General features: G+C 43.1%; 1 pseudogene; it reads right to left on the reverse strand.

Annotated features, from left to right (window-relative positions):
* Positions 1-360: 360 nt before the first annotated feature.
* On the reverse strand, positions 361-2,121 carry LOC136397996 (bromodomain-containing protein 9 pseudogene; annotated as a pseudogene).
* Positions 2,122-11,358: the final 9,237 nt, after the last annotated feature.

Below are 11,358 nucleotides of genomic sequence, written 5' to 3' on the forward strand. Positions count from 1 at the left end.
CAGAAATAAACCCTCACCTTAATGGTCAATTGATATTTGACAAAGGACGTAAGAGCATACACTGGAGCAAAGACAATTTATTTATTTATTTATTTATTTATTTATTTATTTATTTTTTAATTTTTTTAGATGATCTGGTCACAGCCTTTATATAGGATTTCCACTATTCTGGGTTCAGGGGCTATCTACAGAAACACTGGATCAACGAGCAGCCGACATGATATCCAAGACAATTCACCATACTTCCCCAGGCTGCCTCCCGCATACCAGAGGAAACATGAAAGTCTATCTCATGACAAAACTCTGTACATGCAAATAAAAACTTTAAAAAAATAACATAATTAAAGACTATCTACAATGCTAGCTCTTTGTAGAGGTTGCAGGTTCTGGAGACTGAAGAAATTCGTACGGATCATGGGTCATCTCTGGCTGCTCACCGACACTGAGGCGAGAAGGGCTTCCCAGGTGTTGTTGATCCCTGTCGGAGGTGTTAGGGAGCTGAGGCTGGATGATGGCCAGGAGCCTCCACGCTCTGCCTGAGCCTCATGCAGGTCCTGTAAGAGCTTTGTCGTCTCATCCAAGTTCAGATGGTTGTCATCATGGTCCAGCTCTTTCTTCACTTTCCCCAGAGAGCTGAGCATGGAGATGTCCAGAGAGACGTCAGAATACGATTTCACTGACATGAAATCCAGCACAGAGCCGCCATCTCCTAGGAAGTCCCCAGCCTTTACTTCATCTGGGGGCTTCATTGGGACACTTCTCCTCTGCCACAGCTGAAAGAGCATCCGTGAGCGGTCTCCGCCTGTGATCTGGTCCAGGAGGTCATCCACCATTCTCTTGATGTAGCTCCCAGCATCCTTCACAAACTCCTGCAGGCTCAGTGCACACTGCACACCCGTATCATCTCCATAGGCTGAATATAGAAGCTCCATTTCATCTGATTTCAAGTCTCCAAATACAGAATTATTATGCATTGACAGTGCCGTGCTGGCACTGGAGAGAAATGTGACTTTACTCCTTCTCTCATCTTTGAAGCCAAGCGTGGTGAAGCTGAAGCCGGGGAGCAGTTTGCTGGAGAGTGAGCTCAGGTCCACCGGTTGGGTCTCCTCCTCCTCAGCATCTGGCTCAGCCGTGTTGACCACGCTGTAGAGCAGGCTCCCATCTCCACTCTTCTTCAGATAGCCCATCTTGCCACCCGGAAGGAGTCGGCTGATCCTGTCCCGATCCTCGTCCGCGGCCTGCTCTACCAAGGCCAGCATGCGTTCTGCTGTGCTGTCAGTCAGACTGGCTCAAACATGCAGCTGATGACTTCTCTACTCGGCCTTTTGGATTTCTTGGAAGTTTCTACTTGTACAGGTACAACTTCAGGAACAGGTTCCTCAACAGCTGTATCTTCATTGCCCAGAAGAGCTGCCTGTTTGCTCATCATCTTAAAACCTGCGTGAAGGATCTTCTTAACTAACTTGTAGTACACAGTGTCTGGTCTGTTGTATGTCATTGCATTATCACACATCAGTTTGAAATCTGCCTTAAATTCCGTGACAGACTTGTATTCATTAGCCACAATTTTGTCTTTCGTTGTGCCAAAATCCATTGGATGCTTTATTATCATTGAGTATCCAGGAGCAATTGCATCCGTGACAGAAAAAGCAAAAAATCCATGAGGATCTTTTCTCTGGAGCTGACGGAGGAAATGCTCTAGTAGTTGCTGAATAGGCGTGCTCTCGTTTTCAGCTGGCTGTGTCCCGCATGCTCGGACTGGCCCATCAGGAGGCGGCTCGACCTCTATCTTCTTCCCAGGATCTAAGTCATCGGCCTCTCCTTCTGTGTTGCAGTGCTCCTTTTCCCATTCCCGCTTCTTCTCTTCCTTTCGCTTCCTTCTTTCTTCATCGTCCAGATATTTCTCCTTCTCTGACTTTTTTTTCTTCTCTTTGTGCCTCTCTCGCTCATGGTCTGACCTATCATCGTTGTAACTGGAGCCATGGTCAGATCCAGAGAGTTCAGTTACTTTGCTTCCTCCAACCTTGAGACCAGCTTCAGGGGCTTCTCCAAGGGCTTGTCTGAGTAATCCTCGTACCACGAGCGCCACTCGGTCTTGTGTTTCTTGTGCTTCTTGCCCATGGCGGCAGCGAGGCCCAGGCGAGAGGCGGAGAGCAGCAGCGAGCGCCCCTGTGGCCTGGCTCACTTGCCGCCTCACCCTGTGGGTGTCTTAGAGCCGCGGAGGAAGCAGGTCCCGCAGCCGAAAATCTTGAATAAATGGTGTTGGGGAAATTGGACAGGCACATGCAAAAAAATGAAACTAGACTACCAATTTACACCATTCACAAAAATAAACTCAAAATGAATAAACGACTTCAATGTAAGTAGTGAAACCATAAACATCTTGGAAGAAAACATAGGCAGTAAACTATCCTTCTCTCGTAGCAATATCTTTGCTGATTTATCTCCACGGGCAAGTGAAATAAAGGACAGGATGAACAACTGGGACTATATCAAACTAAAAGTTTTGCACAGCAAAAGACAACATGAACAAAATAAAAAGACAACCCACACAATGGGGGAACATATTCGTCTGATAAGTAGTTAATAACCAAAATCTATAAAGAACTTGTAAAACTCAACACCAGGAAAGTAAACAATCCAATTTAAAAATGGGCAAAAGAACTGAATAGACACTTCTCCAAAGAGGACAATACAGATGGCCAGTAGACAGATGAAAAAATGTTCAACATCTCTAATCATTAGAGAAATGCAAATTAAAACCACAATGTGATACCACCTCACACCAGTCCAAATGGCGCTCATTAACAAAACAACACAGAATAAGTGCTGGCGAGGATGTGGAGAAAAGGGAACCCTCCTGCATTGCTGGTGGGAATGCAGACTGGTGCAGCCACTGTGGAAAACAGTATGGAGATTCCTCAAAAAAGTAATAATGGAACTGCCTTTTTACCCAGCTATCCCACTTTTAGGAATATATGTTAAGAATACCAAATCACTGATTCAAAAGAAGATATGCACCCCCATGTTTATTACAGCATTGTTTACAATAGACAAGATATGGAAACAGCCCAAGTGTCTGTCAGTGGATGAGTGGATTAAAAAGTAATGGTACATAGCCTGACCAGGCAGTGGCTCAGTGGATAGAGCGTCGGACTGGGATGCAGAGGACCCAGGTTTGAGACCCCCGAGGTCACCAGCGTGAGTGTGCGCTCATCTGGTTTGAGCAAAGCTCACCAGCTTGAGCCCAAGGTCGCTGGCTCGAGCAAGGGGTTACTTGGTCTGCTGAAGGCCCGTGGTCAAGGCACATATGAGAAAGCAATCAATGAACAACTAAGGTGTTGCAATGCGCAACAAAAAACTAATGATTGATGTTTCTCATCTCTCTGTTCCTGTATATCCCTCTTTCTGACTTTCTCTCTGTCTCTGTAAAAAAAAAAAAGTAATGGTACATATACACAATGGGATATTATGTGGCTGTGAAAAAGAAGGAAATCTTACCTTTTGTGACAGCATGAATGGACCTGGAGATTATTATGCTAAGTGAAATAAGCCAGGCAGGGAAAGAAAAATATCATATGATCTCACTTATATGTGGAATCTAATGAACAAAGTGAACTGAGAAACAAAATAGAGGCAGAGGCGGGGTCACAGGGACCAGAAGGACAGTGGTCAGCAGGAAGGGGGAGCAGAGGATGGGATCAGAGAAGGTGAAGGGATTAGTGAAATTATATATACATAACACAGAGATATAGATAGCAGGACAGCAAATCCTAGTGGGAAGGGGGGAGGTTATTGGGAGGAGGGTCAAGGGGGGTATAAAGGGGGATGTGGGGGTGAGGGTGAGGAAGTTATATTTGGTGGGACACCTGACTATGTAAACAAAAAAAATTATAATTAATTTTAAAAAAGAAAGAAATGAAGGTATGTGTGTGGAAGGGCTCTGTATTAGCAAACTAGGTGTTGGAAAATACAAACACTTAGGTCCTTTGTAGGCTGTTTCTTACACCTACATTCGACTCCTGTTAGATACTGTTGGGTGGACCCCATCCTCTCCCCACCTGTCCTCACGTTCAGGAGCATCAGCATCTTCTCCACCCTCAGTATATCCTATAGTTCTTTCTATTATAATTATTAAATATAACTCATTCTAAAAATGATAGCAATGTAAAATATCCTTGGTCCTCCTGGGATATTTAGCCCCCAAAAAATTGTGGGTGGTTAAGCTTCAGGATTTTAACCACCCACGATTGACTTTCCAGACACTCAACATTCAGTCCATAGCGGGAGCTTGATAAGTATCTGTAACATCTGTGAGGGTCTGGTCTGTGTGGCCTTCCCTCCAGGAAGCCAACAACTCATCCTCCTTTTGTCTTACAGATTTTTAAATCGGGACTTACAGAACAATCCGTCTTCTCTTGCACCACAGGGCTCATGTTAGGGTTTATTTCCTTCCCTCTTAGTCATCCTTTCAGATTGCCTTCTGACTCAGTCTCCTGCGTCACGGATGGGTTACAAACCGCTTTCATGTGTGAAAGGACAGGCAAACTGGCCCAGGCATTCTTCCTGTCAAAATGCCAAAGACACGCCAGCTATGTAGAAACTCCCCGTGCAGTCTAAGCCCCGCTAAAATGAGAGGACTCTGGCTCTTTTTCCTGTGCTCATCATTTCAGACTTTTGTGGGGGAGGATAAGGAAACATTGTTCTCTCTTTTTCTTTTTCATGGAAAAAACCTGTTATTACCCCTCATAAATGTATGACAACTGTAATACAGTCCTCGCCACTGTCTTACAGTGAGAAAAATTCTCTCCTGTTTGAAAATAATTCACAGGAAATAAATTCTGCTAGTGACAACATCAGATTCCCAGTAATTACACATTTTTTAGAAAAGTTCTTAAAATCAGAAGCCATTTTTGCTGAAACTTTGAATGCTCCAATGCAGCTTTCATGAGCCAAGACCTCTGTTTCCTCAAGTAGCATTCCATCAGTTGTCACTGGGCTCCTTCCCTTTGGTTCCACAAGCATTTGTCTCTGTGGCAGGTGTGTGTGGTGTTGGCACTGGCCTTACAACAGTGAATGGGACACAGTCCTTGCCCTTGAGGGACTCACTGTCTTGGTACTGTTTTCAATACTGGCATCACCAGTTATGAAGTAATTTGTCACCATCAATAGAACCATTATTGACCATGGAAGGAACTGGATGATTTACTTTTTTTTTTTGTAAATTAGATCGGGTTTAAAGTGATCCCCACAGAACATGTGATTTTTCTGATTGGCTTTCTTGAGTGCAATGGGTGGAGTTACAGTAACATCTAGATTTTTGCACAAAGGACTTGCAAACACCACTATTTATGAGTGTCACAGAGAGAAAGAGGGGTTGAGTACAACTGCCCTGGTATGTGCAATGATGTGTTGGCCTTGATAATTACAAGTAGTTAAGACATGGCTCCTGCCTCTAAGGAGGTTATAATATAACTAGCAGGATATATTGGATAACCATATGGATAATATCTAATTAACTAAATTCTGGACTTTGGACTTGGAAGTGAGAGAAAGTATAATGCAATAAGGAATGACTTCCTGTCAGCCTTAGGACATTTTGTAGAGGTGGAAATACGTCAAGGTTGGGAAGGTTTTGACAGGTAAGAGTCACAGAGACAAGCATATTGGAGCCAGATAAGCTTCCTCCAAAGTAAAACTGGCTGAGGTTGCTCCTGGTATCTTAAAGAGCCTCACACCTCTCCCACTAATCCACTCAGAGCTACAGCTCTCATCATTTCAAATCTCAAATCCATCTACTTCTCTGCATCCTCACAGCCTCCACCCTAACTAAGAATCTCATCAGGGCTCTCCTGTATTCCTGCTCTTCCTGCCTTCCCTACTGCCTGCTTCATGTCCAATCTTCACAGAATGACCCTCCCAACATCAAATCGACCACGTCACTAACTCTTTTGCTTAAAACCATTAAATGACTCACCTATCGCCTCCAGGAAGAAGCTGAGCCATGGGACTCAAGACCTTTTATAGTGTAGTTGTTGCTTCCTCTTCAGCCTCATCTCCTTCTATTTCCCATCATTCATCTCCCTTCCCAACCACTGAATTACTCACCCAGTCAGGTCAGCCTGCCATAACAAAATACCAATAACAATAAATAACAAATTTATTGTTTCACAGTTCTGGAAACTAGAAGTCCAAGATGAAGGTGCTAGCAAGATGGTGTCTGATAAGGGTGCTCTCCTTGGGCTGCAGATGGTCACCTTCTCGCCATGCCCTTTTCTTGATGCATGTCGGTGAAGAAAGAGAAAATGTGCAGTCTCTGATGTTTCTTCTTATAAGGACACTAATTCTTGCAGATCAGGTTCCCACCCTCATGACCTCATCTAACCCAAATAATATCCCAAAGGCCCCATCTCCAATATCATCACATTGGGATTAGAGCTTCAACATATGAATTTGGGGGGACACAATCATTTGTATAACTTGCTATTCTCTCAGCATACTCTATTTTCCTACATAACCCCATGCCTTTGCACAAGCTGCTCCCTCTACCTGGTGTGCCCTTCTCTGAACCACTCCCCAACAGCCCCACCAACAATCTCCCATCCACCTTATATATTTTTTGGATAAATGCTTTATACACCTTGATATTTAGTTAGAGCTGGGCTATGTACCTTCCTATAAGCTCCCATTGGGGTCTTATGTACCTCCATTGGAGTTGTTCAATAGCTGACTAGTGCAGGACTGTGACTTCCTTTGGGGTAGGAGCAAAGTCTTATCTTTTTTTTTTTTTTTTTTTTGTATTTTTCTGAAGCTGGAAACGGGGAGAGACAGACAGACTCCTGCATGCACCCGACCGGGATCCACCTGGCACGCCCACCAGGGGCGACGCTCTGCCCACCAGGGGGCGATGCTCTGCCCCTCTGGGGCGTCGCTCTGCCACGACCAGAGCCACTCTAGTGCCTGGGGCAGAGGCCAAGGAGCCATCCCCAGCGCCCGGGCCATCTTTGCTCCAATGGAGCTTTGACTGCGGGAGGGGAAGAGAGACACAGAGAGGAAGGAGGGGGTGGGGGGTGGAGAAGCAAATGGGCACTTCTCCTATGTGCCTTGGCCGGGAATTGAACCTGGGTCCCCCGCATGCCAGGCTGACGCTCTACCGCTGAGCCAACCGGCCAGGGCTAAAGTCTTATCTTTATACATTATCTGATCCCTTAAGCTTAGCACAGTGTCTAGCATGTGTTTATTGCATGCACGAATGCATGCATAAAGGAATGAATAAATGATAAGGAAGGCAAGGCCATGTTGTAGAATAAAATGAGTCAGAAGATTTATGATATAATTCAAATGGTTTTAGAAGAATTGGGAAGTTTTATACAAAAGGACAGGGTAAGGGTAAGGAGACCAGCTAGAATGGCATCATAATAATCCAATATTGATGTAATGGCACTGGAGATAATAATAATAACAATTATATCTAGCATTTATTCCAGACTCACTCTATGCCAGTCATGGTTTGAAGTGTTTTAAGTGTACTAACTTATTCTCACAATAACCCAAGCTTAGGGGAATTAAGGAAAACAACATTTTTTAAATCCCATTTTACATCTGAGGAAGTTGAGATACAGAGAGGTTAACTAACTTACCCAAGGTCACAGATCTAAGAAGTAGCAGAAACTAAAGGTAAACTATGGCTCTGGCCTGTTGGCTCAGTGGAAAGAATGTAGGCCCGGCATATGTACATCCTGGGTTCATTTCCCAGTCAGGGCACACAGAAGAAGTGACTAAATGCTTTTCCCCCTCTCCACAGCTAGTGGCTCAATTGATCTGAGCATCAACCTCAGGCACTAAAAATAGCTCAGTTGATTCAAGCATCAGCCCCAAACAGGGTTTGCTGTGTGGAGTGCATGAATCTGTCTCACTATCTCTCCACCTCGCTTAAAAAAAAGGGGGGGGGGAAACTATAAGAGATATTCCCAAGGGGAAAAGGACATTCAATGAAAGTCAAGGTATTATAAGATAATGGGATGTAAGTAAGAAACAAAGATGACTAGGTTTCTAACCTAGGAAGAAAGGAAATTGAGGAAGTTGAGATGGAAAGTCAATTTGTTGAGAGATGTTATGATTGTTGGGGAAAAGTTGGCTTTAATGCAGTGACTAGACATCCCTATGGAGACAACCTGTAGACAGTTATAAATATTCACAGCAATCCCACATAGACTTACTGAAAGCCAACTATAACAGATTTATTGAGGTCTGAATGGATTTTATATGGCATTTTCTAAAGCATTGATTTAATTATATTCTGTACACAAAGAGAGTGAGTGGAAGATTTTAAATAACAGGCCGACATAGATTTAGTTCATTTGAGCAAGCAAGTGAAGGATAAGACTGAGGGATACTTACTTAAGCTGAAGACACAGGGTAAGAACTGAGGGGCTTTGTATACTTAAAAATGGCTAAAATGGTAAATGTAATGCTATGTATATTTTATCTGTTACATCCCAGGAGACAGACCACAGCAAACCAAAGTGAATTTTATAAGTTTTATTGCAAACCTGCGCAGGGACTGCAGGCAACCCACGCAAGGGAACACTGCAGCCCCGAGCTTCTAAAATGGCTCCTTTTTATAGGGTGGCTATCTAGGCTGAGCAAGCAAGCAACGTTTATAAGGCGGGAGAGATGCGATTAGCTGACCTTGTTCTTAGCTAAGTCTCTAGGGTAGGGCTTCCTTGACGTTGGGTACATAGAGTTCTGTGGAAAATATTGCTACATTTCTAACGGTTGTTTATCTTTTTTTTTTTTTTCTCCAGCCATGTACTGGATGTACTCAGTTTTCATGGCTGGTGGCCTGCACCGCTTGTCCTAAGATGTCACATTATCCTACTAAAAAGAGTTGAGAAGTTGCTTCAAAGATCCAGGTAACAGAGGATGAAGGTATGGACTGGGGGAGGATCAAGAGAAACTTAGAAAAGAAGATTTACTGGGTCATTAATCCTCCCAGATAGTCTAGTTAGAAACACAGGAGTGGCTTATATTATTTCACATTTAGTGACCTGGTGCTCATGCTGTGCAGTATGAGGATACATAGATCCCTGCCCTCAAATGGCATAATGCACTTGATTGTCTAGTGTTACGATTCTCACCAGACAGCATGTGAAGATAGCATTAGAGGCCAAGAAAAAGCATCATGGAGGCCCAGTAGCGGGTAATCAATAAGTTGTGGGGAATAATCAAGGAAAGGTTCTGAGACATGGTGGGTCTTCAACAATGAAGTTGAGGCACTTGCTGGGAGGCAGAGAGAGGTGAGGAAGAGACTGGGAGGTCCTGGAACCCAAAGGACTCTTGTTGCTCTAGCACGTCTGCTGCTCCATGACAGGGCCCATTCACTTTGCCCGCAGAGGTGGTGACGAAGCCCAGGACTCAGGCACTCACCTGAGGAGAGCAGCTCTATCAGTCAGGGTATACAAACTTCTACCTTCAGGACCAGAGGGATACAGCCCCCATGAAGTGCCTCAGTCCCTCTTCAGGAGGGGAAGAAGTGGAGCGTGCCTTTGAGAATGGGTAGACCTCAGCAGTGGTGTCATTATGACCAGGAGAAGATTGAGTGGGTGTGGGGAAATGGGAGGCCCCCAGGGTGAACTCTAGAATTTTATTAATGAGTACCCATGGGGGCACAACTGAGAGACTCCCAGAACAAATGCAAGAGTTGCTTGAGGGGAACTGAACTTCCAGGGATGTCTCTGATAGTGGCTAACATCAGAAAAATCTATTCTATAGTGGATAAAAGCAGGCCTCAAAGTTGGGTACACTAAGCTTTAAAACTGAGACTCTGCCAGTTAGTAATTGTCTGCACTGGGCCACTGTGTTAACCTCTCTGAGCCTCTGCTCCTGTTTCTATAAAATGAATATAACAGTAGTGCCTGCTTCCCGGTGCTGCCCTGAGAACTAAATGGTACAACAGCCCTGTCCTCCACACAGTCCTGTCACACAGTAATGCACTCAGGTTCACGACTGCAACCAAGACTACTGAAGCGACACCCTTTCACCTCCCTGATCGGAAGGAAAGACATCCAGAAGTGGAGATCCCAGTAGTAACATTTCCAAATTTATAGTATAAGTCAGTATTTTTTTTAACTTAATTTCTAGATGTTTCCATAGAGTGAAGGAAATCCATGTCATCAGTCTTTTTATAACAGAAGATCTTTTTATCAATCAGAAAAGAGGAAAATTACAGGTTATTGAGAAATTGCCCTCAGTTTACCAGTAAGACGAAACCAACTATGCCAAATATGCTGTCTCAACATTAATTTTGGAGTGAACTGATCAACAAGAATTTTTCTCTCTCTGTCCTTCTTTTCATAGTTTTCTTGTTTAATGAAAACCAAGCATTCTAGTTCATGAAATTTGTTCAATGGGAAGGGCTGGCGTTCCACACCCGGGGTGAAGGCAGCTGTCTTAGGAGCTGACAAAAGGGGACATCATCACATCTCAGGTACTTTTCCCAAGAAGAATTGTGCCAGCTATACAGTCTACATTTTCACATATTAAGAAGCTGAATATCTTCATATATAGGAATTAATTAAAAACCAGTGCTATATATATATACTAACAATCCTAAATCACTGTAATCCTACAAAGGATCCAAAAGTTACAATAAATGAAATGGAGCTTTCTAAATATTTTTATTAAAACTAAACAAAACAAGAGAGGGAGATGTCACTTGCCTTCAGAAAACTCTAATGAATAAAAATATAATTTTTAGGGAAAAACATAAACCTTTTCTATGTAAAATTAAATCTGCAATCATATCTGTAAACAGTACTTCCTGTTCTGTACTGAAATGATGCCTTTAAAAAAAAAACAAACTCTAAAAACTTTCTGGAAATGTTAACAACTTCTACCTTGTTGATTGAGAAGAATGATGTTCAATTGTGAAGACAGCACAAGCATTGTTGAGAGGAAGCCAAATCTCAAGATATGGAGAAGGGTCAAGGAGTACTTGGTCACAGTGAACATATCAGACATTCAGACCAAGATGTACTATATCTCAGGATACAAAAGAAATGTGCAGGTACAATCAAGAACCCAAAGAGATTACTAATGAGAAATACAGATATCTTAAGACTTGAAAAAAATGACTCTGTCTTCTAAAAGATAAGCTCAAGAAACTATCAAACAATAAACTCTATATCTATATCTATATCTAGAAAAACCTTAAAATTGCCTATGACTTGCCAATATTAATGAAATAAGTGAGTGGTTAAGGCAATTCATAGAACCCAAATGGGTTCACTAAGGGAAAAAAATTGTCCAGCTACACAGCAATTAAGGAGCTGTCACCCACAGACCATATACCAGCAT

The sequence above is a fragment of the Saccopteryx leptura genome, chromosome 3 (assembly GCF_036850995.1).
Source record: "Saccopteryx leptura isolate mSacLep1 chromosome 3, mSacLep1_pri_phased_curated, whole genome shotgun sequence".
NCBI lineage: Eukaryota > Metazoa > Chordata > Mammalia > Chiroptera > Emballonuridae > Saccopteryx > Saccopteryx leptura.